At 33.7% G+C, this 11,514-nt stretch overlaps 1 pseudogene; it reads left to right on the forward strand.

The window, feature by feature from the left end:
• The first annotated feature begins 9,616 nt into the window (after positions 1 to 9,616).
• LOC149566903 (G-type lectin S-receptor-like serine/threonine-protein kinase At2g19130 pseudogene) lies at positions 9,617 to 10,616 on the forward strand (annotated as a pseudogene).
• The last annotated feature ends 898 nt before the right edge of the window (positions 10,617 to 11,514 follow it).

An 11,514-nucleotide genomic window follows, 5' to 3' on the forward strand; every position in this document is an offset into this window, starting at 1 on the left:
TAAAGGAAATGAAGTGGATGAAGAATTAGATGAAGTTGAAGCTGACTCTAAGGGAAAAGATGTAGTTGTTGCCAAGCCCAAGGAAAAAAAGTAGACGAAAGTAGTAATTGTTGATCCAAAAGTGAAAGAGGATCTAAAGAAGAGTGTAATGAAGGATGTTATACTACCTGATCTTGAGCCAAAAAGAAGGGTGATAACAAGATCAAAGGCAACCTAGTTCCAAACTAAAAAAGAAAAAGATAATCCATCAGAGATGAAGTCGGCCAAATCACCAAAGAAGAGTTTACCTAAGAGAATGAGTAGAAAAAAAGGAAGAAGATGGTGAATAAATGTAGTCTAAAAATTTGAGTAAACTTTAAATCTTCCCTAGACTGCCTCCAATGACTGTGGACTAGGTATGTCGAGAGATTAGTGAATCGGCAAGTTTTGCATGATTTAAAGCTATTAATTTTGATGTTTTAAGTAAAGATGATCAAGAGAAGCTTGAAAAAGTTATGATAGATATGATGATACAGTTCAAATCTAGACCTATAGAGTTAGGTTAAGTCATTCTTTAGAATTTATATAATATTAAAGTTAATGCAAACTGGAAGTGGGCATTACCCACTGAAAGACAAATCAAGGGGGAGATCATGTTAGCACAAACAATATTAGATTTGAGGAATAAACATACGTTTATAGACCTTAAATATTTTTAAAATAAATTCATGCCTAAGGAGAGGTCCTAATTTTTTTGAAGAATAAAAATAAGGAAGTTGAGAAAGAAAGCATTCTTATATGGAAGGAAGCATTTGGATTTCTTGGCCCATTCACTGACAAATAAAATGCAAAAGAAGAAGATCAAGATGATATAGAAGAAGTTTCTAAGATGGGAGAGGAGATAAGACTATTGGTACAAGGGTGTGAACAAAAGGATTTTATCAAAATTGAGGACATTCCTGATTCATCTCTGTAGAATCATAATTTATTAACTACATAATATCTTTAAAATGCCATGTCAGATACCATGTTACCAAGCACCAATCCAAGGTTGATAAAAATTTAGGATTATCCAAGGATTAATAGTGCTAAAACTGATGATTTTCATAAGACATCATTTGCATCTGACATGAATGGTGAGAAAAAGGGAAAGGTAATAATTGTTTTTTGACAAATTACCTGTGTCACAAATGGTAAACTAGATGGACGTAAGACAGAAGAAAAGAAAGAGACAACAAAAGAGGAGAAACCTTAAAAAAACAAGTGGTTATTCAAGTTCTCATACAACTATTGAGTGTCATACCAATAGACACATTGACTGTTACACCTATACAATAGGTTTTAAATCTACTCAACAAGAGCAAAGGTAAATATCTAGATTAATTGATAAGGGAAAATAATTGTAGATATCACTACCTAGTGGTAGAACCACTTGATCTCAAATGGTGACACATATAGATGAAGAAACAAAAGAATCAAGGAGTTTGCATTGGATAAAAATATGACCCATGTTTGATTTAAATAACATGACATTGGAACAGATGGAAGAATTGCAAACCTTGCTAAGTCACAAGATTGAGCAAGAAACATTGAGAACATAAGAAGAGACAGGTGTTGCATAATATCAAAGATATTTTTGTTGATACATTTGGAATCTTAGATATTAATGACCAACATCAAATTTTGGATCATCTAGTGTATATAGTTGATAAAGTTCAGATAGAAGATATAGAGTCCAATAAAAAATTGATGAATTCATCTAAGAAGAAATTTGTGGAAAAAGTTTTGGAGAAATTCTCAAGGGAACTTGAAAATAGAAAAGTTGATATTTCTAACCTTACCATTCAACTAGAAGGAATTTTGAAGATTATTCATTCTTTATATGTGAAACTACTTTATGTTGAGTTCTTCACATTGGAGAATCAACAATCTCTTGATTTGATATAGGAAGATATGAAGAAATGTATGTGCAATTTCATTGAGTAAGAATGCAAGTTCAAGCTCACCTTCATATAATAAGTTAACATTTGATCAACATAGATAAGCTGAGGTAGTGGCATACAGAATAAACTGATTTCTATTCAGATTATGCTACTACCCCACTTGGAGATAATTCAGAGGGAATTATTTCTAGCTCATAATTTATTGAAGAAAGATACACATCTTTCAACTATTAAGATCTTAATTGATCTAGCTTCTTAGCATGAGAAAGATGGAATAAAGAAGTTGAAGAAATTTTGGCAAGTAATCAAATATTTTTGGATAAATACAAGCTAACCCCTACAAACCCCCATAAGTGAAAAGAACAAGGGGAATTATATATGAAATGTACAAGGGGGAAAGAAGTATAAATGAAACAAAACAAGAGACCAAAAGTCAGAGACAAACATGTATGTATTGTATAACAGAGATAAAATTTTGCAGATTCTATTACAGTCTCAAGAGGAGTATTATTTTTTTATGGAAATATAAGTTATGACAAAGTGCTTTTGCCACTAATGTCAAAGGGGGATTTTTTATCTCTAAGCCTAAGTTGCCTATTAGTTTCTAAAACTTGTTCATTTCCAACATAGTGTTGGACAATCATCACTATGATCAAGTCATCCAAAGAAGGTCAAACTATAGAGGAATTATTTATATTTTATCATAAGATGAGAATGTCAAATGTTTTCAAGCACCCCAATAGAGACTGGGCTAGCATACAAGATAAGTAACACAGTGTAGACTGATCATTTGGAAATTTAGTTAATGCCAAGTGAATCAATATATTCTTAGTGTATAGAAGTCGAGTGACAACATGAATGTTAGTTATGACCAAGCGTTAGAACATTCAAGTGTTGAGTAAATTAATTTTGACATATGAGTTTCTAATGACACAAATACATATGTAAATAATTTTAGCCAACTTCTACATGACATCTAAATATTGTAGATATGGTTAAGGAGAAGATTGCATAAACTAACAAAAGGCATTAATTCCAAGAAGAGAAGATTAACCAATCTAAAAATCATAAGGGAGAAATAGTAAAAGGATGAATTATGAACTGTTGATTATGATCTAGAACATTCTATGATTATCTTTTTAAGAAGGGTTCAAACCCTAAGATAAATTCAGTGAATAGAAGCAAGTGAGAAGGAGAAAATGATCTTACAACATAGCAAGGAGGTTAAGTCATATAGGAGATCAGATAGAGAAACCTAGCAGTGAAGGACATAATATAGATATTAGATAAGGAGATTAGTTTGAGATTTTGAAGAGAGGAGATTTGTAAATAGATTTCAAAGAAAATCAAAGGATCAGGTACTAAATTAGCTTTGATAGATTGAATCATGTCAAATATCTTAGAAAAATGGTCCAAAAGACCTATTTAAATCTCTTAACAACCTTAAATTATTGTAAGTGTAAAATACTTTAACAATGTCAGAGCTAAAAATATTAAATGCTTTTGATAGAGTAGACCCCTCACAAGGTGGACCATTCGATATGATAAAATTATAGCCCAAATAGGTGAACATTTTTGTCGTAGCACTAAAGATTTATGGGTTTCATCCTCACCCCATTTTTACCTTCATCTTGAAGTGTTTCTGGGTTATCAAAATATTTTGTGTTATGTGTTGACATTTTCATGGTTTTTATTCCTAGATAAGATCTCATGTTTAACATTACAAGTTTATGAGTTTATGGTATGAGATCTAATTTATTAGATGGACTCCCTTCCCCCCACCCCCCTCCCCACCACCACCCCTGCCCCCCCGCCCCCCTCTCTTCTTGTTTCCCATTAAGATTTCCAATAGTTATACCCTATCTTTTCCTAAACATGGATGATTAATAATTTCAAATACTTGAATTTTAATTATTATAAATATTTATATGGAGAAACTCCCCTTAGAATTCTTAAAGAGATTGATTTTTATTACTATAAAAAATAGGTTTTTACTCGACCTAAAACCCCTACAAGTAGATTTTAAAGGGGGTCTATAACTCTACCAATATAAAATATTACCACAACTATAACAGAAAAAAACTAGTAGCTTAGAACAAACAAATGATCTTCCATAAAGAGAAAAATTGACAATAGAGGAACTGGCTACCCAAAGATAACAACAAGTTTTGATGGGAATTGAAATCCTTTACATATATATATTTAAAGAGGGATCTGAAACCCACTAAAAGTAAATGTTGCAAGAGAAAAAATAATGAAAATCAACAAACCCAAACTAGCATCTATCTCCATCAAAGAAATAAAAACAAAAAAATACCTACTACCTAGAAGAACACTCAAAAATTCAAAGCCTTGCAACACTGGGCTTAGACATGGTATTAGTAACCATTATCAAAATTAGCCTAAAAGCTTGATCATCAAGGATCTAGCTGAAGCTTTATATCTCCCAAAACCATATATGGGATTAAGATAAATCCCCCCTGACCTCCATAATCAGCCTCAAACATATGTAAATTAGAGATCTAGCTAACAACATCAAGGGGTTTAACATAGAACAAAAATGCATAACACAATTTTTTGGTGGACCACCAATCACATTCAATCCCAAATCATGGCTATCACTTAACAAAGAACCCTATGTACACATCCATCAATCACATCCTTCCAAAATCCCATATCCACCTCAAAAGGAATGGTTATTCCTTATATAAGATGAAAGATAAAGGACTAAATAAGAGCCAAATTTAGAAATTAAAAACACCAAGGAACTCCACCTTAATAGGGACATGAACCACCTCAATAGGAACCATAAAGGAGTAGAGACAACTAGGAGTAAAAACCCATGAAAAAAGAGACCAATAATGTACTTGCAGATAAAATTATAGACCTCTAGCTAGAAAATAGAAAAGGCCAATCAATTATCAAATGAAAGCTCCACAAGAACACACTGAGGAAATATAAGATCTAACAAAAACTCAATAGGAACACAAATTCCCTCATCAACTTCCAAATAGAAGACAGTTATGTTTGTGGAGGCAAGACATGACCTAAAAATGAAGGGCATACTCTCTCCAAAATGAGTAGTACCCCAATAAATAATCACTTAGATATCCACAGATAAATCCCCAAATTTGGGGATGCCATGAGGAAACAAGATTGAAAAACCCTAAAAGGGGAAGAACAACAAGGATGCTCAATACCCAAAAAAATTACTCCATCTTGAAAAGATCTCAAAGGACATCCTTATAGAAGGCCTTAGAGATTACCCAAATAATGTTTGAGAAACCCCAAACCCCAAACCAACATTGGTATAAATGGATGCACACACATACCGAACCTCTATTGATAAATTTGAATCAATCTGACATGGGAATGCTCGATACCCATCAGGAACTTCTAGGAAACAACAATAAAGATATGATGTGCCCCATATCTACAACAATAGGACTTTGCAATACAAACCCAATATGCCTCTAGAAAAAAGATCCTAAAGATTCCAGCCCATACAACCTTGGTGAAGAAGACTCAAAATAGACTATCAACCCAACAAAATCATTTGAGTGTTCATCACATCTAAAACCTCCTCTAAATTTTCTCCATATGTAGAAACCTTATTCACACTCCTACACTTGTGTCTAATCACTCCCTCTTAATTAGGTTGGTATTATATAATGGAAACAAACATATCCTTTTTTTTTAAACCCTCTTAGGTTATGCCTTTGTATAAGGTTCTATGTAGATAGTCTTAGGATATGATTCTTTTTAATTTTAGCACATGCATTCACCATAGAATTAATTTATCACACAGATATACTTTTGTATCTCTAGTTAAATTAGGCTTAATTCTTATTTTATAACTTCTCGTGCCGATTTATAGATTACTTGGTTGGTCTTGACCTAGTTCAAGATAATACAATAGCCTAGTAACTAACCTCATATTCTTTATCTATTGTGATATTGGGGAAGCTTCACATTTTATAATCCATCAACAAGAAACCTAGAAAAACTTAAATAAATTGCCATCCTCTCATATAAAAGGACATATTACCTCTATTAAATTTAAATTATTAAGAACACACAATCACATTTATCTAACTTTTTGAAAAAAATTATTATTTTCATCTTTGAAGTAACCATAAAAACATTAATTTTTAATAGCATTTTCTTACATTGTGAAGTTGAATGCTTTTTTAATGATTCTACTAGAAATTAATTCTTTTTTATTCCAAGGCATTGAAACTATAAGGGGTGACATTAGGATTGTTCCCTATATGAATTGGCATAATGAATAGTCCATGAACCCTTTCCTCTTAGAAAAAGAGAATCAAACTTTGACTTGTGGCTTATATCATATAACTTTTCTAATCTAGGTTTGTACTAAAAACCTCCATTAAGAAAAACCTAATTTTTCCTTTAAAAAACTTGTTATATTTTTCTCTTATACTCTTTTATGTACACATAGATCCATTTAGGCAAAGCAATTTTGTACACCATTGGAAAACCTAAACTTTGATGGAAAAATAGGATTTCTATAAATTCAAACAAAGAGATCTTGACTCTGAGTATTGAAAGCAAAATCTTTTCTATTTATTGTATTCACACATATGTTCCTTCCTTCAATGCACTCACACTTGGCATCATACCTATGTTATGAAAAGGGTAATAGTTTATGTACAGAGATCCATAAACCACATATGGTTCTTATTGTACACACAAAAACCTTTGAAACATTTATTAGGGTAAAGAATTCACATACATCAACAATAAAGCTAGATTTTTGTAAGAATGAGAATTTAGTGGTTGTGTTCAGTATTGTTTTAAAGAGAAAGATAACATCAAACTTAATAGATTTAATTGTTTTACACTTATGGACATACCAACACATCAAAATGACACAAATTTATATAATAGATTTTGAAATAATATATTTTGATAATTTAAAGGTGTGTTATTAAAGGTTAAATGTGAGTTAGGTGTAGAGTAGTTCATAATAGTGGGCTAGACTTGTTTCTCAACTTCAACATTAGAATGAATATTTAAAAAATAAATTGTATCAAAATGCCTATTAATATTAAATAATTAAGTATTTTAAGATGATATTTAAGCCAATAATATTTAGCATTCTTTATCTAGATGCTAAATTTTGTTGGGAAATTTTTTTGAATTATTTTTGTCTAGTTTTCTGTCTCCTTTCTACTACAGGTTTGTGGAATGTTTTATTTTATTTTTGTGTTCTATTTTTTTTTTTGTAATAATCTTTGGGCAACATTTTGGTTGTGGACTCCATTGCTATATATAATTTCTACTAAAAAAAATTGTTCAATGAATTTGGGTCCCTTAAAAACATGTTTTCTGATAATGAAAAATACTTTTACTTTCTCTTTGAACTTGTTTTGTTTGAACATCTTGTCTCATTTATATATGAAAGTTTAAAGAAACCAATAGAAAGAAAGAGTACATTTAAATAAGAAATTAATATTTATGCAATGTAAAGAGAGTTAAAAATTCAAGTTTATTGTGATTAAAGAAATCAACAATACATAATGTTTTTTCATATAATTTTATTATGCATGTATAAACGATTGATCTTGAAAAAATTACGGTTAATTAATATTAAAGTTTTAATTTTAAAATAGATATTTAGGATACAATACAAATTATAAACGTGTAAAAGTAATAGAATTTCAAACTGAAATGTGACATGATCTTTCAGTAAGAAGACATCCTACAATTTTCATACTTATATTTAAAATTAAAACATTTTGTCAAATGACACTTCATCTAGTGGTGAAGTTGAATGACTTACAAAAAGTTTAACAAAGATCAAGTCTTATTGATTGGAAGCCCCTCCACATATAAAAAGGATGAGAAATTTATTGAAATGAACACCCCTAAGTCTTTAATTCTTAATCAAGAAAATTAAATGAAAGCTGAACCTTGAACAATTTTTAAAAAAATAGAAAAGAAATTTGAAAGATAATGACATAAGGCGGACGAATCTAATCCTCAAATTATGTAAAAACAAAATGAACATCATGATATACGTAGAAAATTCTAAATTCTAAAATATTACTTAACGTTGTAAAACTTTTCATCGCGCCATTGGTTTCTAAGTGCGTCAAACTTAACTTGTCTGCCATGGACTGCGTCTCTGAACCCTTCAAAATGCAAGGCAAGACTCGCAAGATGTGGCTTTTTGATGCTCAATTTTGTTGTGTGTTAAATATAGCTAAACCGTTTATTGCCCTCGAATTGAAACTGTAAATCCAGATGAGTCTCTATCTCGGAAGTTCTCTTGGAAAGGTATTTGCGGTAGAAGGACTTTAGCAATGGGAAAATTATTCCTATGCCTTATTTTTGCTGTAGTTATTGAGTTTTCTCAATCCAAGAGTGATGGTGCTGCAGTCGAGGCTCGAGATTCTATTTCTTTGGGTGCCTCGCTTGCTGGAAATCAGACAATAATTTCAAAGAATGGTACATTTGAGTTGGGATTCTTCAGCCCCAATGCAAGAAACTGGTATATTGGCATCTGGTACACCCAAATTCCATAGAAGACTTATGTTTTCGTGGCCAACAAGGAGACTCCTGCCAGAAATAGATCTGGCATTTTGATGCTGTCAAAAGATGGTAATTTGGTTCTGTTTGATGCAGAAGGCAAATCTATTTGGTTAGTCAACACAACAAACAAGGCATCCAGGGCCGTGTTATTGGATTCTGGTAATTTCTTAATGCTGAGTGATGACAACAAATCTGAAGCTCTTTGGCAGAGTTTCGAAAATCCTGCAAATACCTGGTTGCCAGGGATGGTGTTCGGTGGACATCATGAAAAGCTATTTTCATGGAAAACCTCAATGGATCTTGCTCCTGGGCTATTTTTCCTTTGGCATGGATCCATCTAGGGCCGAACAATCTGTGCTCCGACGGAACAACTCTATACAGTATTGGGGGACGAGAATTTGCGATGGCAAAATCTTCAGTGGAGTTCTAGAAATGGTTGTCCATCAATACCTGAGGATTACAATTGAAAAGAATAGCTCTGGTTTGTTTCAAATTTATGGGCTGGTGCCTCCCTTCAATGCACTCGTACGTTTTGTTTTGTCTCAATTCGGACAAGTGCAAATGCATACATTCGATGGCAATAACTGGAGCACGATCTGGTCCACCCCAGGTGATGGATGCACCGTATATGGGGCGTGCGGTCCCTGCAAAATTTGTGACTCAAGTAATCTTGATCTCTGCAGCTGCGCGGAAGGCTTTAGACCAAGAGACAATCGAGCATGGCTCTTGGAAGACTGGGCATCAACTGGCTATGTTCGAAAGACTCCCTTGAGATGCGATTCACTGACCTTGGTCTCACTTTCCCTCATGATTTCACAACCTCGACACACCCACAAATATCGACAAAGAAGGATTGCCAGGAAGCCTACCAATGCAACTGCTCGTGCACCGCATTTTCTTTCAATCCGCCTTCAGGGCCCTGCCAATTCTGGTTTGCAGATTTGCTCAACCTGCGCAACACTACTTCATCGACAAGCAATTCAATCATCTTTGTTCGAGTAGCTGCCTCCCCACTTTCATACAAACGCAAAAGCACATGTATTGTGGGCGTTGCACTTGGTATCGTTGGTGCACTCAGCATTGCTCTGGTCATCTCTGTAATTTTAATATGACGGAGGCATATAAGGCTACAATCAATGGCCAGGCACGCAGATTCCTCAGACCCTTTTCTAAGAATGTTTACTTACAAGGAGTTGAAAACTGCACCAAGGAATTTTAGGTGTACGTTGGGGAGTGGAGGATTTGGGTCGGTGTTCAAAGGCTATCTACCAGACGATACAACTATGGCAGTAAAAAAAAAAAGGTTCGAGACAAGGTGAGAAGCAATTCTGAGCAGAAATTAGTTCCCTGGGAAACATACAGCATGTAAATTTGGTTAGGCTTCGAGGGTTTTGTGTTGAAGGAATGAAAGGGTTACTGGTTTATGATTACTTGCCCAACGGCTCTCTCAATTCTTTCTTGTTCACCGATAAATCAAAAAATAAACGAGAAGTACTCAATTGGAAGACCCGATTAGAGATTACACTAGGCACTACAAGAGGGTTACTCTATCTCCATGAGGAATGCAGAGATTGCATCGTTCACTGTGATGTGAAGCCAGAAAACGTATTGCTGGATGGTAATATGTCACCAAAATTGGCTGGCTTTGGGTTGGCGAAGCTGATAGGTAGAGATTTTAGTCGTGTGCTGACGACTACCAGAGGAACAAGAGGATACCTTGCTCCAAAGTGGATTTTTGGTCTTCCCATCACTCCTAAGGTTCACGTCTACAGTTTTGGTATGACTCTTTTGGAAATCATTTCTTGGCGAAGAAATCTAGACTTGAATGTGCAAGATTCAAGTTTTTTTTATTTTCCTCCATGGGCTAGAACTCAAATTTACCAAGGGAACATGATAAATATTGTAGAGAAAGGTGTTGGAGACGTGGAAAACTTGGAAGAGGTAAGAAGAGTGTGCATTGTAGCATTGTTATGTATTCAGGAGGACGAGGAAGTGAGGCCAAGCATGAGGCAAGTGGTGCAGATGCTGGAAGGAAAGATGGAACCACAAGCTCTGCAGATTCCAAGTGCTCAGCTTAGGCCAGCACATCAAAGTGGCACAAGCAGCTACAACAATGACAATTGTACCTTAGATTAATGTAGTTATGATAAACCAATGACAAAAGCTAGAATAATGTATTTAGAATAAAGGGGAGAATACGTTTAAGATAAGTAATGCTTAAATGTTAGTCATCTATATCTTGTATATCTACTTCAATTAATTAATATATACATATATAGCTTTCAAGTTTTGATGACACCTATACAGTAGATCCAGTAGCGTATCTAGTAGCAGATTTATATTTTTCTAAATTTTAATATAAGAAATTATATTTTTTCTATTAGATATAAGAGTTTCATAAAATAAAAGACAACCAAAGTACCACCAGGAATATCAACAAGAAGGCCAAGCCTCACCACGGAAGAACAGTATCAGCTGTACAACATAAAAAATAGAGGAGAAGAAGGACTATCTAACTAAAAACATCATAGTAATTGACCACCCAAGTAGTCCAACCTAAGGGACCCTCCATCCAAATGATACTTTTACGTTCTTGAATCTGCATCAGCTTGAATAATTCTTCTTTTCTAGCATTCATTTTCTTTCTGATTTCTTTCTTCAACCTATTGCAAGCTTGCTCAAAAGCTTGCAGATCATCCAGGGTTCTATGCCATTGGTATCCATGCTTCAACTCATAGTAGAAAAAAGTAGCATGCCCATCATGAAGGAACCTTCTCATCTTGTCTCGCTCGATTAGCATAGTAGCTTGCACCTACAAAGAAATTCTAAAATAAGTGAGTTTTCAAAAAAACTCAGTAAGATCCCTTGGCTTACCTTGGTACCTTTCCGCGTTCCTACACTTTTAGATCTATCAAAGAATGTTAGACAACAATATATTCCAAAATAAATTGGTATCTTTAGCAAGACCATAAATATGACCAGTGATAATATCAAGAATATTAACATCACTAGGATAAACAATGCCAAACATTCT

Source organism: Cupressus sempervirens, chromosome 3, assembly GCF_028749045.1.
Source record: "Cupressus sempervirens isolate cs-2001-9-10 chromosome 3, ASM2874904v1, whole genome shotgun sequence".
NCBI lineage: Eukaryota > Viridiplantae > Streptophyta > Pinopsida > Cupressales > Cupressaceae > Cupressus > Cupressus sempervirens.